Source organism: Papio anubis, chromosome 8 (genome assembly GCF_008728515.1).
Source record: "Papio anubis isolate 15944 chromosome 8, Panubis1.0, whole genome shotgun sequence".
NCBI lineage: Eukaryota > Metazoa > Chordata > Mammalia > Primates > Cercopithecidae > Papio > Papio anubis.
Window position 1 is genome coordinate 131,596,865 of NC_044983.1, and position 21,333 is coordinate 131,618,197.

The window sequence follows — 21,333 nt, forward strand, 5'->3', positions numbered from 1 at the left end:
TCCTATACCTCCTGCCAGATGAAGGGTCTTGCTAAAGAGATTACAATTGATCATGCGTCTAGATTTAATTACCAATTTTTATAGAATGCATAGAACAGTGAAACATGATAAACTGCACAACAAGAATGCAATCAGTAAAATCTGTATTCTGGAAAAGCTTATCACAGAAATAACCAAATGTCTTTGGCAAAAAAACATACAAAAATCAAAATTAAAGAGACAGGAGAAGAAATCTATAAACTAAAATATACCTATGTGATACAACAACAACAAAAATGTGTGAAATTTATTTGAATTCTGATTAAAACAATCAACCCTTGAGATTTTTTTAAAAAGCATTTTTGTCAATTTTAGACTTTCTTTTAGGGATCATTTCTGCAAGCAAGAAAAGTGGGGCAAGAATAAAGTTTGCCCAGAGTCTAATGATCCATCTTACTGAAATGGCCTAGAAAATGTCTATGTTGCCATACAATAAGAAAAGTTATTTCCAAACAGACATATTTTAAGGTTAAATGATATTTTCACAGACGCTGTTTATTTGCTTCCTGTGTTCCATTTCCTACTGGGATTCATTTCAGCTAAGACAACTGTTATAGAAGTATTTTTGGTCCAGAGCTATTCAAGGAAGTGTTCAGCATCTCTTGAGAGAGTTGGTTCTCAAGAGGCAGGCAGCACAAACTTTATGAGTCTCACAGGCACAAAATGGAATAATGCACCTTCATCTTTGGAATTTACTCAGACCCTTCCATGTTGGCTGAGTTGAGCTATTTCACTAATTAATAACGGATGATCTAGATAGCATTTCATATGTTATAAAGCCTTTCACAAACTTTTTTTTTTCCAATCTGAACTCCTCAAACACTTTATAAAGGAGGTGATTGAGAAGACTAGAGCATTATAACCAACTGAACACTTTCTAGATTCTAGGCAATTTGTTAATATTTATTTTCTCAATTTGTAAACAAATTGAGAAAAAAAAGCTAATAGCTTTCCCTTCATTTTACCAATTGGGCAAATTGAAATTCTAAGCGATAATGAGAATAGACCAAAGCCTTGCGATAATTAAGTGGTCAGTCTCAAAGGATAAAATGTGATGCGCAGATGCTGAGTTAGGTGCCTAAAATGTGATGTGCAGATGCTGAGTTAGGTGCCTTATACATTATGTGAATATGAATCAAGTGATATAGGGCTCAGTACTGTATCAAGATAACAATACGTGAAATTGTAGGAGTGAACTTCATTTATAGTGAAACAAAGGAGTAAAATAAAGTACATGATCTTTTTAATAATCAGAAGTGAATTCACCTTCCACTGCCAGGTAGCTGTGCACAGTGAGCAAGTCATCTTTGTTAAGACCTAATTTCCCTATTGTAAAATGTGCGTATTTATATCTTCCAAGTGTGGCTAGATATACACTCTGCCCTTTGGCCTCTATACTTTGTGCTGCCTAACATCTACCTTACTGACTTATTTCTTTTTGTAAACTGGGAGCTGCATGACGGCAAGTGCTACATCATAACAAGTATTGGATTCTTGCTCCTTGTGCAACTCAGACACATGCTTAACAACTGTCCAAAAATATTTAGGTAATGTAAGACAGAATTTCTATCTAATTTTTCACAAATCAAAATCTCTCTTACCTTTAGATTTTTCGTATAGAGATAACAGTAATAAAATATATACAAAAATATGTTAGCAACAAATAATAGCAATATTAGGTAATAATTACAAAATAATTTTTGTACATAAAGCTAGTCCTTGAAAGTGCAACTAGAAGACTCCGATAGCAGCAGGCCTTTTCTAGAATATTCCCTTAACATACCCATTACATCCACTAGATTCTATTCAATTCAACCCTGACTTACATGTTTAGTCTCTCAACATTATGCATGATGTTAGCTGTGTGTTTACTGTAGGTACTCGTTTTCGGATTGAAGAAGAACTCTTTTATTTTTACTTTCAAGAGTTTTTACTGGGAATTGACATTAGATTGTATCCAATGTGTTTTCTACTTTCCTGAAATGATTACATGCTATTTTTTTTTTTCTTAGTTTGCTAAGTGTCATATGTTCAATTATAATAATTAGATTTGGAATGTTTAATGTACCTAGCACACATGTTTGGGATCAAATGCACTTGGGGTTATGAGGCATTATATTGTCTATATATTGGTGAATTCTATTTCCTAAAATTTAGTTTTAAAATTTCATCAATATTCATGAAAAATATTTGCATATTCTCTTTTTATTCACAGTGTCTTTTTCTGCTTTTGTTTTAGAATAATTCTGATTTCATAGAGTGAGTTTGGAAATATTCCCTCCTCTTCAATTTTCTGAAAGAGTTTGTGTAGAATTAGTATTTTTTTTAATGTTTACTAGGACACAACAATGAAATCCTGTGAGCTAGGAATTTTTTCTGTGGGAAGGATTGTGACTTTAGGGTCAGTCATATTATCATTTGTTCTTTAATGAGTTTTTATAGTTTGTGTATCTCAAAAATATGTCTATAGCCTCTAATCATTTATTGACAGAAAATTGTTGGTAATATTACCATACCAGTCTTATGATATATGTAGACTGTGTAGTTACATTGCCTTTCTGGTTTCTAATATTAGTCATTTACGGTCTTCCTTTATTTTTTCCTGATCATTGCGGTTAAAGTTATATCATTTGTATTTATTTACTTATATACAAAAATACCTTTTGACTTGCTTTTATTTATTCACTTTGTATTTTATGTTTTATTGATTTCTGATATGCTATTTAGTATTCTCTCTCTTCTTTTAACTTTCATATTCATTTATGCTTATTTTATTAGTTTATGAGGAAGCTGAGATCATTGATTAGGTATTTCTTCCTTTCTAGCATAGTTATAATTCTTTCTCTATATACTCTTTCAGCCGCATCTCACAAATTTTATTTTTTTTTAATTTTTGATTCCATTCAAAATACTTTCTATTTTTTCTTTTAATTTTCCATTGACCCATGGATATTTTTAAAAATTTATTTAAATTTCAAATGTTTAGAATATTTACAGGAATATTTTCAGCTTATTGATTTCCAATTTAGTTCTGTTGTGGCCAGAAAACATATTTCATTTAATTTGAATCATTTTACATTTATAAATACATTTTATAACTGATAAAACAGCATTTCTTGGTGTATATATATATACATAAACACATAGTTTTTTATTTTTATTTTAGATTCAGGGGTATATATGCAGGTTTATTATATCAGTCAATTGCATGTCACAGGGGATTGGTGTACAGATTATTTCATCACCCAGGTAATAAGCCTAATATTTGATAGGCAGCTTTTTAATCCTCACCCTCCTCCCACCTCCCACCCTCAAGTAGGCCCTTATGTGTTCCCTTCTTTGTGTCCATATGTATTCAGTGTTTAGTTCCTATTTATAAATAAGAACATGTGGTATTTAGTTTTCTGTTCCTGAGTTAGTTGGCTTAGGATAATGGCCTCGAGCTCCATCCATGTTGCTGCAAATGGCATGCTTTCATGATTTTTATGGCTGCATAGTATTCCATAGGTGTATATCACATTTTCTTTACCTAGTCTGCCTTTGATGGGCATTTAGGTTGATTCCATGTCTTTTCTTTTGTGAATAGTGCTGTGACAAACATAGATGTGCATGGGTCTTTGTGGTAGAATGATTTATATTCCTTTGGGTATATATCCAACGATGGGATTGCTGTGTCAAATGGTAGTTCTCTTTTAAGTTATTTGAGAAATCACCAAATTCCTTTCCACAAGACTGAAATAATTTACATTTCTACTAGCAGTGCACAAGCATTCCCTTTTCTCCACAATCTCACCAGCATCTGTGTTTTTGTTTTTGTTTTTGTTTTTGTTTGACTTTTGAATCAGTCATTCTGACTGGTGTGAGATGGTATCTCATTGTGGTTTTGGTTTGCACTTCTCTAATGATTAGTGGCATTGAGCATTTTTTCATATGTTGGTTGGCCACATATGTATCTTCTTTTGAAAAATATCTGTTCATGTCCTTTGCTTACTTTTTGATGGGGTTGTTCGTTTTTTGCTTTCAAACTTGTTTAAGCTCGTTATAGATTCTGGGTATTAGACCTTTGTCAGCTGAAGCGTTTGCAAGTATTTTCTCCCATTCTGTAGTTTGCCTGTTTACTCTGTTGATAGCTTCTTTTGCTGTTCAGAAGCTCTTTGGTTTAATTAGGTTCCATTTGTCAATTTTTGTTTTTATTGAAATCACTTTTTGCATCTTTGTCATAAAGTTTTTCCCATGTCTCATGTCCAGAATGATACTTCCTAGGTTACACTTCAGGGTTTTTATAGCTGTTGGTTTTAGATTTAAGTCATTAAACTATCTTGAATTGATTTTTATATATGGTGTAAGGAAGGGGTCCAGTTTTAGTCTTCTGCATATGGCTAGACAACTATCCCAACACCATTTATTGATAGGGAGTCCTTTCCCTATCACTTGTTGCTGTTGATTTTGTCAAAGATCAGATGGTTGTAGGTAGGCAACATTATCCCTGGGATCTATATTCTGTTCCATTCTATCTGTGTCTGTTTTTATACCAATGCCACTCTGTTTTGGTTATTGTAGACTTGTAGTATGATTTAAACTCAGGTAATGTGATGCCTCTAGGTTTGTTCTTTTTGCTTAGGAATACCTTGGTTATTCAGGCTTCCTTTGTGGGGGAGGGGTTCATATGAATTTTAAAATAGTTTTTCTTCTAATTATGTGAAGAATGTCATTGGTAGTTTGACAGGAATAGCATGAAACCTGTAAATTTCTTTGCGCAGTACAACCATTTTGGCAATATTGATTCTTCCCAAACATGAATATGACATGCTTGTCCATTTGTTTGTGTCGTCTCTGTTCTCATTGAGCAGCTTTTTGTAATTTTCATAGAGGTCTTTCACCTCTGTGATTAGCTGTATTGCTAGGTATTTTTTGGTGTTGCTATTGTGAATGAGATTGTGTTCTTGATTTGGTTCTCAGCTTGAATATTGTTGGTGTATATAAACGCTACTGAGTTTTGTAGATTGATTTTTTATCCTGAAACTTTGCTGAAGTGGTGTACAAGGAGCTTTTGGACAGAGACTATGTGGTTTTGTAGTTACAGAATTATATTATCTGTAAATAGACATAGTGTACTTTCTTTCTTCCTATTTGGATGCCTTTTATTTATTTATCTTGCCTGATTGCTGTGGCTAGGACCTCCAGTACTGTTTAATAGGAGTGTGAAAGAGGGCATCCTTATCTTGTTCTGGTTTTATACTTGCAAAGCATTTTTACTCTACTTTCTTTCTTTGGAGTGTCTTATAAATTAAATCATATTGATATACATAGTATTGTTCTAGTCTTCTATATCATTAGTGAGTTTCTCACACTTTCTATATCAATTATTGAGAAAGGACCATGAAAATTTCTAACTGTAATTGTTGCTTGGTTATATTTTCTTGCAGTTCTAACAGTTTTTGCTTTATGTATTTTGTTTTGAGTAATACAACCATTTAAATTTGTTGCAGTCACTGGATGTATTGACCCTTTTAATACCATAAAATTATTGCCTTTTTCTTTGGTAGGATTTACTTCTCTTCAAACTAGTTTTTATGATATTAATATCACCTCAACAATTTTCTTTTGATCGTCTTATCGTTTTTATTTTTGTATTTTTAACAGATTTATATATTTACACTGAAAATGTGTTTCTTATAGGTGGTGAATAGCTTGGCCTTGCTTTTTAAAAATTCAATATGACAATCTCTGCCTTTTCACTAAGTGTTTAGATAATTTACATTTTCTATGATTATTGGTATGGACAAGTTTAAGTCAGTATTCTTGTTATTTATTTTCCATCTTGTCCCATATATCCTTTGTTAATCAAATGAAAAAACTGGGGTCTTTTAAAATATATTTTCTGCCCCTCAATTTCTTCAGTCAATCTAGTTTCATGTCTGTTAAGTTTTCTTGAAGTTTTACTATAACTCACTGCTCTTATTGTCATTTTTAAAATTGATTATTCCTTCTAGCCTGCCTTTTAGATAGTCTGAATTTCTGTGCCTTCAAATTCACTAATATTTTCTCCTGCAATGTCTAGTCTTCTGTTAATCCTATGCAGTGTGTATTTCATCTCAGACATTGTAGTCACCTTATATAGAAGTTTGATAATTGATTTAAAAATTTTAAAAAAAGAAGTTTGATTTGGATCATATATATGTGTACACACACAGACACACACACACATACAGACACACACAACACTCCTTAATTCTACTTAACTGTTTGAACATAAGGAATATAGATCTAATTATTTTAATGTCTTTATCTGATAATTCTAACATTCGTGTCATGATTAAGTATGTTTTAACTGAGTTTATCTTCTTCTTATAGGTTGAACTTTCTAACTTGATTTTGAGGGAAGCCTGGTAATATTTTATTAGGTTCCAGATATTCTGGGCATTATCTTGACAGGTGATAGATACTTTTGTATGTCTACAGATATTCTTGATCTTGGATCTTGGACATAGTCAGTTACCAGAAAGTAGTTTGATTCTGTTTGATCTTAATCACAATATTTCTTATACAATACTACAGCTGTGTTTACTCTAAAGTTAATATCCCACTTTGGTAAGACTCTACTGAGTATTCTGCCCAATATCCATAAATTATGAGATTTTCCTTTCTGTCCTATGGGATCAAGTACTATTCCCAGTCTGGAATTCCCATAGCACCACTCCCATGAATTCTTTCTGTGGTGTTTCCGACAGCATTAGGCTGTGGGATGTTCTGATCAGTGTTGAGCTGAATACATTGAGGAGGATGTTCTTCATATTTCTCAGCTATCCTTCCTTCCAGTACACTGTCCTGTAAATGTCATTCACCTTGATCTCCAACACAAGTCATTGTACTTTCATAGCCCTGCTTGTTTGTAGGTGGCTAGAGACAGAGACAGGGGTCTGGCAAGTTCCAGTTTGTCTTCAAATGTTTGTACTCTAAGTCCAGGGTTCCTTCTCAAATACCAGGCCTACTGACTGAGAGGAAACAACCAAATGTGTTTTTCTAAGCTCAGAGAAGCAATAGCAATGGAAATTTCTACCTTAACCCATGGAAGTTCCACTCCAGAAACTGGATATGTGTAGCTTCCTGCAGTCTTCAATTTGTTCATCCATTCCTGGGCTGCTCAGTAATATTTGAAACTATTTTATGACCTTTAATTTCCCAAGTATTTCCAACAATTGTATATTTAATTTGTATATTAACAATTTGTTTTATGTAACAAAACAGTTTATTATTCAGCTGCTCTGAGTGGGCCCTAAATGTTTGTTATTATTAATAGCTCAGAACTGTTTCCAGTGCAACATAATTTAAATATGAGAATCTGGAATTAGCTCTCCAATTTTATTATATTTAGAGGCCCTGATGTCCATGTTGCCAGTGATAAAGGGACATTGATAGTTCATAGCATATAAAATTCAATATAGACTTTGGAATTAGGGTCAGAATATTATGCTTCACTGTTTAGATATGTGAAGTATGAGAGAATGGTTACATAAATTATCTCCTCTGAAATGACCAAGTGCTTGTAGAAGGCAAGCTTTTGGTTGGCCAAGGATTTGCCACCATGGAATATTTTAGGCAGAATAAGTTAACAATAATGGAGTTATTAATGGCTTCTTGGTTGCAGAATACCTTGGAGTAAGTAAGTGTTTAGCTCAGCTATTTAAATTTCAACTTCAGCACCTGATTTAGAGACCAAAGAGTTTCTAGGGCTTCCCTGAAGAAAACTTTGTCTCTTATAACCACAGGAATCAGATTTTCTGAACCCAAAACCCAAAGTCCTATCTTTTGGATGAGTGGCAGCTGAATTACAACAGATTGAATTCACAACATCATATATCAAAGTGAGGGAATCGTTTGCAAAAAAAAAAAAGTACAAAACCCCCTAAGTCAACATGGACAGATTCTGAAGACATTTTAACCTTAAATTTTACTAAACCTCTTTACCAATGGAAATAAGCACTTTTTCTTGTTTTATGAGTTTAATCTCTTCTTGCCTAAAGAAACCTGTAATAGCTTCCTCCGAGATAGAAGTCTGGCAGGGTATTGCTAGTTCTCCACAGCACCTGCTCCTGTCACTCCTCACTTCTCATTTCTCAATTCTAGATCTACCCCAGAGGGTGAGGTACAAAATCTGAGAGACACTCACAGCAAAAGCAGTACATGATCTTGTTAGTATATATTGAAAGATAAGAAGGATCATATAGGAGAATGAATTCTAAATGTGTTGTGTCAGGAGCAAGGAGTAGAATATTGATTTGGCTAATTGATTGATACAGGAGCACTGAGCAGGATTACTGGATCTCAGGTGTTCATTTGAGTACTGGGAATGTCTCTTAGAGTTGGCTTATTTCCTTTCTGAACTAAAACCTAAACCCTAAGTTGGTCCACACAAAATAAAATTCAAATGTCAGCACTTTCTTGCTCGCTGTATAGAAAGGTATCTAAAGGTTTGGGAAATTAGAAGCAAGAATAGATTTATTATAATTGGGCTGTTTGCCCCTACTTAACTATAAAGCCAAGGAGGACACAGCCAGCTTACTTCATTAGTATGCCTTTCAAACTCTTCACAAGGACTGTAGAGAGACATCATTATAAGATTTTAAAAATGTATCTCCATTAATTTATTTTTTCTTGGAAATAAATAGGAAGTTCTAAACCAGATTCAGTCCATTATTTAATTATGGAATGTTTACCTTGTGTTGGTTTTCCATGCCCAAGTTCTTTCCTGAGGTAATGCTAGGAAGGGGGATATCACATTGCATGTATAGATTGGTTCTATAGGAAAGAAACCTTGAAATTATGAAACTTGGAGTTTACACAGAAACTGCTGCACATCTACCCCACCTCACCTCCAGAGACAGGAAGAAAGACCTTTGTTCTTTAATGTACTCAAGTCCTTTCTGGAGAGTAGAAGACGGTCCATACCTCAGAATGTAAGTATTTAGCTCTGGAGATTATAAGAAAGTCTTTATTACTTTTGAATGAGAGCACATGGCTATACCAAAAAGGAGACAAATGTCTTCATATCTATTACTCTTACAATCAGAAGAGCAAATGGTTCTGGGGAAATAAGAAAGAATTCTCTATCTTCATAGCATCCCAACTTTTTTTGTTCAGAAGAACATGACATGCAAAAATATAAAAATATTCGTATTGTTTTTGACACATTGATGAGGGAAGCACACATTTTTTAACAGCTTTGTAGTTATTCTCAGCAGGCTAGTTACAACAGCAGGGAATGTTTTCTTCAACCCAGGCACTCTAGATTCAATGGAAATGGTAAGATTCAACAAGGGTCAAATGGTGCTCTTAATAGCCAGAGAAGCATGGACATGTTTACTGCAATAGGCAGAAGAGATGATATGATAAGGTAATTAGAACGGCTTGACTAGCAGAGCTCTTTAATATTGACTAGTTGATCATTGCATCCTTAGGTAAAATTTAGTAGGCAGCCAATTAAAGTTTTCTTTAATTTGGGTAAGTGGAACAGCTCTAGGTCCAGTGAACAAGTTGCTCATTTTTGCCTCAGGAGAAATGGTTAGAGGTGTGGATCTACACTGATCTGTAATCAGTAGCTAATAGTTGGGCTGAATCTCATGGACTTAGAAAGAATATAAATGGAAAACTGATTATATGAAGCTATGAGAAAGAAATATTTATGTAAACTTTTCTGAATATGAACAAAATGTAAACATATTTGTGTGCCAGTGAATGACCTCAGAATTTTAGTCATCAGTGGACAAGTTGATTCATCTGTGGATATCAGTCAACTTTTCTTCAGCTACACGTGTCCTTACACTTGTCTACAATGGGTTTATGGACAAAATGAAAATGGCAACAGGAGTGGAGGTTATGCATGAGCTCAGCAGCATAGTTTTCTACTCATCAAGGCTGATCTGGCTACAGCCACTGGTGAGTGGCCAACCTGCTAATGACATAGACCAATACTATTCCCCAAAGGGATCAGTCAGTGTGAGGGTAGGTAGTTTATATTCTACCATGTCCATCCTGGATGAAGCAGTAGATTATTCTCACTGGAATGGGCACTTACTCTGCTCAAAATGCTTTGCCCAAACCATGATCTTTTGACTTAGAGAATGTCCTGTTTATTATCATGGTATTCCACTTAGAATTCTTTATGGCCAAGAAATTCATTTTACAGAATATGAAGTGCAATGATGGACTTTTGCGCATAAAATTCACATGCTTTTTAATGTCACCCATCACATGAAAGCTGAGAGAAAAATTGAATGTTCTTTCTGGAGGTTCAATTACAGTGCCAGATGAGTGACCATGATTTAGGGGCAATGCAATATTCTATAGGATGCATATGTGCTCCAAACTAGCTAGAATAATATGGAATTATAGCTCCTCTAGCCAGAACCTATGGGTCTAAAATCAAGGAGAGAAATGGGAGTGGCCTCTTTCACTATTAACTCTAATGATGCATTAGTAAAATTTTTGCCTCTTATCCCCACAACTTTGGTTTCTGGTTTGAAGATCTTTGTTTCTTGAAAGGAAAGTTCTTAGCAGGAAGCATATTAATAGTATGTTAAACTGGAAAGTAAAGGTGTCATTTGACCACTTTCTACTTCTCAGGTCCATGAATCAAACAGGAAAGAATGACATTATTACCTTGGCTGGGGTAATTGATTTTGAGTTTTGTTGCTATGTTCAAGAAGAATAAGGAAGATTATGTCTTGAATGCAGGAAATCTCCTTGGATGTATCTTAATATTTTCAAATCCAGAGATAAAAGTTAATGAAAACTCACAGCACAATACACATAGGACTGCTAATAGTCTAGACTCTTAAGAAACAAAGGTTTCAATAACCCCACTAGTTGAGAAACCAAAAACAACTAAGATGTTTGCTAAGAGAAAAGGAAATATGTAATAGTGGAGGTAGAGAGAAGTTTTAACTATTAATACTGCAAATATATGACCAGATGCAGAAAGAAACACTATATTGAGTATTTATTTTTAATTTTAATATGAATACAGTTGTTAATATTTTAATAATTTTTCATTTTTCCATCTGCTAATTGTATATACAGTCATAGAAATTAATGTTATATCTCAGTACTTATGTTACTAGACATAAAATGGTGTGTGATCAAGTACAAAAAGCAATAAGTACATCATCGAAAGATGAATAAGATGACACATGAGACTTGATATTCTCTTTGGGGAAATGGTTAGCACAGTTTTGTTTGCAGGAGGGATATTTGCATCTCGTTGGGTAGAAGCAAAATTTTATTAGTATTTTCATTTGAAAGTTACGTCAGTTAACGGAGATATTTAAGGACGGAAAGTGGACAAGAGTGGGTTGTGGTGGTTGTGTGTTGTGTTAACTTGTCTAAGTTATAATTAACTTCCTTAGGATTTTTCTGGCCAGAAGAAAAAAAAAAAATCTGTGGGATTTGGGTGGCAGAAATGAAACGCCCAGCCTTTGAAATCTGGAGGTTGTCTTTATAGTTGTTGAAACCCGGAAGCAACAAAGATGCGCTTTCATAGTTGAATGAATAAACAAACTATGGTACATCCACACAATGTGATATTATCCAGCAAAAAAAGAAAATGAGATATTATATCATGAAAAGATATGAAGGAAACTTAAGTTCATTCTGCTAAGTGAAAGAAACCAGTTTGGAAGACTTTGTAATTCCAACTACAAGACATTCTGGAAAAGGTAAATCTATAGAGATGGCTGAAAAAAACAAAAAATGCTAGTGGTTGCCAGGAAGTTGGGAGAGGGAGGGAAGAGTAGGTGGAACATGGAAGCGTTTGAGGGCAGGGAAGCTGTTCTGCATGACATTGTGATATTGGATACACTGCATTATGCCTACATCAAATCCACACAACTCTACAGCATAAGGAGTGATTCCCATTGTAAACTAGGGAATTTAGTTAATAAAATAATCAATACTGGTTCATTAATTACAGCACTTCTGCCACACTAAGCAAGATGTTAGTAAAAACTGGGGGCAGGAAATGAATATATGGAAAATGTACTTTCTGCTCAATTTTTCTCTAAACCTAAAACTGTTGTAAAAATAATCTATTAATTAAAAATAAATCTGAAGGTTGTAGTTATTTAGAAAAGGTGAGGGGCAGAATGGTCTCCTTCCTTACTTTAGCTCTGCTGGTCAAAGTCTCTCCAGGACCGCCACTGTGTGCTTTACTCTGCATTCACTGAGGTCAGAACCATGAAGATCAGGACCCGCACATCCACTTCTATACCTGCCCATCATGGTTAAAATCCGGCAGCTGCATTCCGAAAAGCGTGACTTGCTCATCCATGCCAGGGCTGGCTGGGACTCTTTTCTGATCCTTTCTATAATTTTACCTCCCCAACTTCACCATCAATTGTATGAGATTTAATTCCTGATATAAAGTCTGTATCTCATAATACTTACACTGCCTCTGCTTCCCTAATTGAACCTTAAATGAATCACAAATTTTAGAATATCCTCTCTATTCTATTCTAAAGATTATTTAGTGAAAGCAGGGCTATCGTGTTTGTGATCATAAAGTGAAATTAAAAGACCATTAGGAAAAAAAAGGAGGACATTTCTATTGCTTCATTCTCTGGTCATAGGCCTTCAATATTTGTTTCTCATTTGTGGGTCTATGAATATAGACTTTATCTGAAATTGCAATGTATATTTAAAGTGACTTGCTATTAACTTCTTGCAGAATTGGTAACATGCTCCTCTACAAGCTACTTAATTTGTATACCTTATCCAAGCACATGTTTTGCATAATAAATAAACAGTAACTCACTGTCCTGCTTGCTAAGTGACTACACATTGTATATTTTAAGCAAGTAGACCACATCTAATTCAAACTGCTTTTAATGGCTTATATTTTTCTCCCAACAGCTGCTCCATGCAGTAGAGATAACTCTGAACTAAACCACAAGTGTTTATGTAAAACCTCTAGCACAGGGTATATTATCTGACATAATTACACCTTTGAAAGATGCAAATGTGCAACCTGAAACCCTGAACAATCCGTGAGATGTATTCTAATGTACTAATTCTCTGTGTTTCTTGGCCATTGTTACAGATACCATTTTATGCTTAATCAGGCTGTAGGGAGTGTGTGTGTGTGTGTGTGTGTGTGTGCGCGCGCGCGCGTGTTCACGTTGTGATGTTTTGGCTATGGCACTATTTCTGTTAGCTGCTCTTATGAGTATCTCCTAGGAGACAGGCAAAAATACAATTTTGTGTCTTCCACTCTTCCTGTCCATTCCATTTGAATGAGAAGCTTGTAGTCACTCTAAGAAAAAACTAACAATAGAATTCTCAAGGGGATGTTTTTGTACTGTTTGACCTAATAGGATTCTCAGCATAATGCACAAGAATCCTCATTATTTAACTCCAGTCATCCTCACTAGCCTCATCTTTGTCTATTCTCTTTCTTTGTGCCATAACCTCAGGGCATTCCACACTACTTTTGGTTCTCTGAAACTATCATGTTTTGCTCACCTTCTGGGCTTTGGTTTGTGCAGTTGTATATCTCTAAAATGATTTCTGAAATGCCTAATTATTTTTATTCATTTAATTTCTATTTATTCCCAATGATGTGCATCCAACTTCTTTTGGGGCTTTTCACATTGAAGTGGCACATGGTAAATATTGGTTACTGATGGACATCTGGGGGTTCCGTTCAGAGATATTTGAATTTTTAATTTGTGTTCTGTTAACACTTCTATTTTCATGTAGCACGATGCCTTGATTAGTGATCCTCCAGCAATGTGTGTGTGATTTTTCAAGCCTACTGAGGGCAGACTCTTCTGGCTTATTCTACTCTTATTTCCTGAACACAGTCTATTGTTATTCTGTGGTTATCAGTTGTTATCAGTTCTATCAGTACATTCTGGTTCAGTGAAAATGACTGACCAGCCTTCTCTTCAAACCTTCCCAACTCATGGTTTGAGCCTTTGGGATAGAGAAGTCAGGCAACACCATCAGAAAAGAAATGGCCCAATGGGGCATCACAAGCATAAGTTAACTCACTGATGTCTTGTTACTCATCTGGGAGAGATATTATGTACTCATTTAGAATATACATTTGATTAATGTACAAAGATGGTAGGAATTTGTATTTACTAATTAAATAGCAATATCAAGAACTTCTAGAATGTATTGAACACTTAAAGTAATGTTGACACAGTCTTAAGCACTTGATGTGTAGTAACTCATAGTCCTCATTAAAAATCTAAGAATTAGTTACTATGACTAATCCCACTTCATGGGGTAGGAAATCAAGGCATAGAATCAGAGTGTGTTTTATTTTAGCAATCAAGAGCATAAAACTAAGGCTTTACTTAAGTAAAAATTAAAAAAGTAATAGAATTGAATTTATATATTTTATGGGCTCCAAGACCTTTATGTGAGTGACCTCACAATGCAGTTCATTAAGTAAATAGCTAATTCTTACTGATCTTTCTACCAAGTGTAGTTTATATGAGACTTCCTGAGAGATTCTTCTCTAGTCATTCTCCATTCTTTGTATATCATACCTTTTTATATATGCCTCTTATTTTTCTTGACAACACTTACCAAAATCTGTTCTAAGGTACTTACTTCCATGATTTATTCCATGATTTAGCCAGTAAACAGGAATGGAAGCTCTCTCTTTGGGCCATGGTTTCAGATTTTTCTAGTTGAAGGTGAGGTTTCACTGGGGACCTGCACCATCTGCCTCCTGCCTCTATCACTTGTATTCCCCATAACCTAACAGATCACCATGGATCAGATTGGAGAAATCAGTTGGTTTGCTAAGAGGAAGATGCAGAAATAATAACAGAGATTGAGATGTTGGCAATATCAAATCCTGAGATTTCCATAAATTCTGTGAGACTTTTGTACTTTCACAAAGGAACTTCTCGGAGAAGAAATAGATGCAGACATTAAGGCTACAACTCAACAAGCAGATGTATCCTCATGATACATTCTACACAAGAAGAGACATAACTTCCTTAGAGAACATCATCCTTTTACAAAATCTCAAAAGATGATCTTCTGTGGCACAGAAGCAATCTCATAGAAAATACATATTCAGGACTTCTCATTTATTAAGCCATTTAAAGGCCTGAAAATTTCCCTCATTTTAACTCAAAATTCAACAATTCAGGCATTTTCTGTCAGAGCCCTCACTTAATCTGTTTACTTATTCTTCTATCCATCCATTATCTTTTGTTCATTTAAGATTATTTATTAAGTATTTTCTCTGTGTTAGATACTGGTTAAGGCACTGGGAATACAGAAGTGAATAAAACAGACAACAAACAAAATAAAATGAAAATACCTTGCTTCATGGAGCTTACATTCCAGTGGAAATACTTGAGTCCCAGAGTAATAATGACAGAGTTATCTGTAATATACAAGTGAGACATTTGTACCAAGCACCTCATTGACTTTTGAAAGGCTGAAACAGGAGCATCTAAATGAAAATATCTATATAAAATAGTATTTCCTATGCAGCTGAGCTATTAGCAGTAGTCTTATATAAAATTAAATCATGCCCTTTCACATTTCATGGGAATCTCCACTACCATTCCAATATCTAACTTTTTTGATTTATTGTAAAATGAAGGAATCTTTACTCCTGGATTTATTCAGCACTGATTTTCAGCTTCTACTAAATTCTGTCACACAGCTCACTTCAGGCGACTGCTTCTCTTTCTTGGTCACTGTGTGTTGACCTAAATGTGGAACATAACCCCTTTACCTTCAATTCTACAAAGCACTACTCATTACAACCCACTATGTATAGTGGATTTTTACAAAAATTCAGGGTAATGACCGGTGATTATGGTGCACAAAGCCCAACAAAGCACAAGAAGGGGAAAATTTTACAATTAAATTTTAGCTAGACCGAATAGTTTTTGTTTGTTTTGTTTGGAGACAAGGTCCTGCTTTGTCCTCCAGCCTCCACAGGCTAGAGTGCAGAAGCATAATCACAGCTCACTGCACCTCACCTTCCCAGGCTCAAGTCATCCTCCCACCTCAGCCTCCTGAGTAGGTGGGACCACAGGTGCACACCACCACACCCGTGGTTAGTTCTATTCTTAAAGCTTTCAATAACCTTGCTATCCTACCAGTATCTCCCCTAGAAATGAGTAGACCCACGCAGACACGTGCTAATACACTCCCTGAGGCATCTACACACTCACCATTTTCTTAAGTTCTAACTTGTTTCGATTTTGCTGAACGTTTTCTTTTATGTTGGACTTTTTTCTTTTCAACCTCACTTACCCTCAGTAGAATGTAAGCTCCAAATGTTCCAGGGGTTTTCAGTCTGATGCATTCTCTGTTAAAGCTCTAAGATTTAGATCAGAGGTCAGCAAAGTGCAGCCTACAGGTAGTATTTGGCCTGTTACCTGTTTTTGCATGAGCTTTCAGCTAACAGGAGTTTTTATATTTCACATGGCTGAAAACTTATTTCAAAAGAATAACGTTGAAAGGCACGTGGAAAGTACATAAAGGTAAAAATGTTAACCTTCATGAGTACAGGATGTTTGTTCGTGTTGCATTTCATTTGTATGGAATTCTGTGGCTGCTTTTGTGCTATAATGGCAGAATAATAGCAACAGAGAGCTTGTATTTACTGTTTATCCCTTTACAGAGAACATTGCCAACTCCCAAATTAGAGGGTTTCCTGTTATATAGGCATTAAAACAACATTTTAAACATTATATCCAAAAAGGACTTACCACTACTAAATTGAAGATTTCATCCTATGTCCATGAATAATCATTTAATACTCACTGAATGTCAGTATCACTGAATGTCAGCATCTTCAGCTAAAACCTAGAGGAAGAGTTCTATCTGTCTTGTCAAAATAAAAAAGCTGTGAGACTCAAATGAGATGTAAATAAAGTTCTTTGAAATCTGACAAACTTGTAAATTTACATGTTAACTGAGAGTGGCAGGAAAACGGGTAAATTGAGATGTTAGACAACATCTGAAGTGTTACATAGTTGCAGATCCCTTTATAACTCATTGAAAATGGCAAGGAATGAATCCCCACAAGTCAACTCCTCTCTGACCTCCAACTTTACAAGCATCATATGATTATATCGATATAATAATATAAATAGGCCAGGCATGGTGGCTCATGCCTGTAATCCCAGCACTTTGGGAGGCCGAGGCAGGCGGATCATGAGGTCAGGAGATCGAGACCATCCTGGCTAACAGGATGAAACTCCGTCTCTACTAAATAATACAAAAAATTAACTGGGCATGGTGGTGGGCTCCTGTAGTCCCAGCCACCTGGGAGGCTGAGGCAGGAGAATGGTGTGAACCCGAGGGTTCACGCCAATGGCGGAACTTGCAGTGAGCCGAGATTGCGGCACTGCACTCCAGCCTGGGCAACAGAGCGAGACTCCATCTCAAAAATAAATAATATAATATAATATAATATAATATATAATATAATATAATATAATTAATATAAATAAAAGCAAAGAACAAAGCCCAAGTTTTTATGGAAAAGTGATCCCTAGTCATCCAACGGACTGTCTAAGTATCAAGACAGTGAAGAAGAAAGAAAGAAGACTCATGTGCAATGCACTTGAGCTCACCAATAAATCTTTAACCTCAGTTTTCTCATCTGCTAAATGATACATTTTTTCTTTCCCTCATCATATTGTTTTGAAACTTTGGAGAGAGATTGCAAGCAGTCACATTCTACGTATTTTCCCCATTAACCAGCACACAGTAGGTGTATGCTGATTAAATAAAGTTTTGTGGTTCTGAAAGGAGTTTTGGAATGGAAACTTTTATCTGCCAAAATATGTATGCCAAAGACATGTGTTGTTTGAAGCCAGTACCAAATGTCCTAGACTCTTCTAAAAGGTAAAGTTCAAAAAGAATATTATTAAATTCTACAAAAACAATTCAAAACCCCCCAAACAGATGAAAGTGTCATTGTGATTAACCAACAGTACACATTTTAATGCTTTTATAATAAACCAGGGTGAGTACCTTGCATTCCCATCAGCAGAGTGAGCGGTCGGGAATATTGCACGTTAATGTGAGTTACAGTGTCTGGGAGTCGTTCTTTCCAAAGATGTATTAACAATTCTCACTCCATCTCCAGGGAGATCGCCATGGAACTCTTTCAGGGTGCTTATTTCAGAAACCTGAAGCCTAGATCAGGTCCATATGATTAAAATAAAGTGGACGAGGAAGGCAAGATTTCAAATCATTCACCCAGCCACCTCCTAAAATGTTGCAAAGATGATCTAGGTTCGTCATGTCCTCTCAGACTTTGGAATGTTTCCGAACAAGGTGGGAGAACTTGGCAACAATAAGGATGAATACAGCTCATTAGGGACACAGACTATCTACTGCTGCCTTTACAAAAATCTCCCTACCTCTCTGATTCTCTTTGTATTTTTCTTTGACTTCATTTGTTTATTCATTCATTTATTTATGCAAAAACATCATTTTCTATGACTTATATTCGATTCTGAATATTTACGTATAAACAAAATAAACATGGTCATTGTCTTCGAGTTGTACATAGCACATAGGGCCTACCTCTTTGATTTTGAGTTTCTACTAATGACTACCCTTTATTCTGATGTCCACTCTTAGCTTTCTGAGGCCTATGTCCGCAAGAGGCCAGATGAATTCAAAGAAGGATTCATAGTTCCCTTGGGACTTTTTGAACATTTTTCCATTTGTTTCACTGCAAATTATTTTATTTTGTACTGACTTAGTCCAGAACTATTCATGACAAACTCTTCTGTGTACTTGCACCATTTTAGGTACTGAAGATAACATATCCTGAAAGAATTACAAATACGATGAGGGAGACTGAAAATAAATAATACTGATACATAATACAGTCTAAAATGATTCACACGAAATACAATTATCTAGATGTAATTAAATGTTTATTTTATGAATAGGGTGATTCATTGACTGTCATGTACTGAGGATGAAGTCACAGAAAATCTCTTTAAAAAAGAGAAATAATAGAAATACTACATCTTCTTCCACATAGAAAAAGAGGGTCATTGCTGCACTGGGTTCCTTCAAAATTCATATATTAACCTTTTTTTTCAATTTTTGTTTAATTGTTATTAAAAGTAAGTATTTCTTTTCTGTTTGAAAAGGGGCTTTTTGCATATTTATTTATTTATTTATTTAATCTTTTATTTCCATAGGTTTTTGGGGAACGGGTGGTGTTTGGTTACATGATTAAGTTGTTTAGTGGTGATTTGTGAGATTTTGGTGCACCCATCACCAGAGTAATATATACTGTACCCAATTTGTAGTCTTTTATCCCTCACCTCCCTCCAGCTATGAAGATGCAAAGCCATATATTAAATTTTTAACCTCTAGCACCTCAGAATGCAACTGTATTTGGAAATATGTTCCTTAAAGATATACTTATGTTAACAAGAAGTCGCTATGAGGTGGATTAGATAGGATGGGCATAACCTCCCTTAAAGGGGAACAAAGTTGCCAAATAGATGGAGAGGAAAAACTGCCCAACAGTGCACAAACCACATCGTGGGCTTATGGTTAGAGTATCCTGCAGCAAGGAGGTAGAAGAAGAGAAGGGGAAATCTCCAAATTCATGAAAGTACAGAAACCCATGATTAATGTCCTTGGGTTGACCTGTTGCTCATTATAATAGTAAAACACACACCCCTGGGTGGAGACTTAAGATGCCAATGTGACATGCGATGTATGTACTGGCATGTACATCAATAGCACATGTACATCCGGAGGACCACCCAGAACATGCTTAATAGCAACAACCCTTCCCCCGCACATTATAAATAATCTCGTAAGCGTCTCATAAAGGGACACTCCCCAGTGTCAGTCAGTGCCATCTTACCTTTCAGCAGCCCACTCTGACCAGCTCTCAGAGTACACTTTCCCTTTGCAGTAAATTCTCTTGTTTACTTTTATTTTGGATTCACTCTCAAATTCTTTTGTGCAGTGAAGTCAAGAACCTGAACCAGCCCACTGGCTACAACTAGGGTTGTCCTCAATCCAATATGCCTCAGAAGAAGAGAAAATTTAAACTGATACACAGGAAAGCAATCCCACGTGGAGCCACAGGCAGCAGACAGCCAGCTGTAAGCCAAGGAGAGAGGCCTCGGAAGAAACTGAATCCCGAAAATTTGAGACAGGTCTCAGTTAATTTAGAAAGTTTATTTTGCTGAGATTGAGGACATGTGCTCGTGACACAGCCTCAGGAGGTCCTGATGATATGTGACCAAGGTGGCCAGAGCACAGCTTGGTTTTATACATTTTAGGGAGACATGAGACATCAATCAAGACATGTAAAATGAACATCGGTTTGGTCAAAAAAGGTGGGACAACCCAAAGCAAAAGCGGGATAACTGAAGCAGGAGGAGGCTTCCAGATCACAGGTAGGTGAGAGACACATGGTTGTATTCTTATTTATTTATTTATTTATTATTATACTTTAAGTTCTAGGGTACTTGCAGGTTTCTTACATATGTATACATGTGCCATGTTGGTGTGCTGCACCCATTAACTCGTCCTTTACATTAGGTATATCTCCTAATGCTATCCCTCCTCACTCCTCCCATCCCATGACAGGCCCTGGTATGTGATGTTCCCCTTCCTGTGTCCAAGTGTTCTCATTGTTCAATTCCCACCTATGAGTAAGAACATGCGATGTTTGGTTGTCTACTCTTGCAATAGTTTGCTGAGAATGATGGTTTCCAGCTGCATCCATGTCCCTACAAATGACATGAACTCATCCTTTTTTATGGCTGCTTAGTATTCCATGGTGTATATGTGCCACATTTTCTTAATCCAATCTGTCATTGATGGACATTTGAGTTGGTTTCAAGTCTTTGTTATTGTGAATAGTGCCGCAGTAAACATACGTGTGCATTTGTCTTTATAGCAGCATGATTTATAATCCTTTGGGTATATACCTAGTAATGAGACAGCTGGGTCAAATTGTATTTCTAGTTCTAGATCCTTGAGGAATCGCCACACTGTCTTCCACAATGGTTGAACTAGTTTACAATGCCACCAACAGTGTAAAAGTATTCCTATTTCTCCACATTCTCTCCAGCACCTGTTGTTTCTTGACTTTTTAATGATTACCATTGTAACTGGTGTGAGATGGTATCTCATTGTGGTTTTGATTTGCATTTCTTTGATGACTAGTGATGATGAGCATTTTTTCACGTGTCTGTTGGCTGCATAAATGTCTTCTTTTGAGAAGTGTCTGTTCATATCTTTTGCCGAATTTTT

General features: G+C 35.6%; 1 long non-coding RNA gene across 3 annotated transcripts in view; it reads left to right on the plus strand.

Moving 5' to 3' along the window:
• The window catches only part of LOC110744020, a 136,754-nt gene extending 116,490 nt beyond the window's left edge, over window positions 1-20,264 (plus strand). For all 3 annotated transcript variants that reach the window (XR_004185958.1, XR_002524044.2, XR_004185957.1), the window contains one exon: window positions 20,036-20,264. This is a non-coding gene — a long non-coding RNA (uncharacterized LOC110744020). The remainder of the gene's footprint in view (window positions 1-20,035) is intronic.
• The last annotated feature ends 1,069 nt before the right edge of the window (window positions 20,265-21,333 follow it).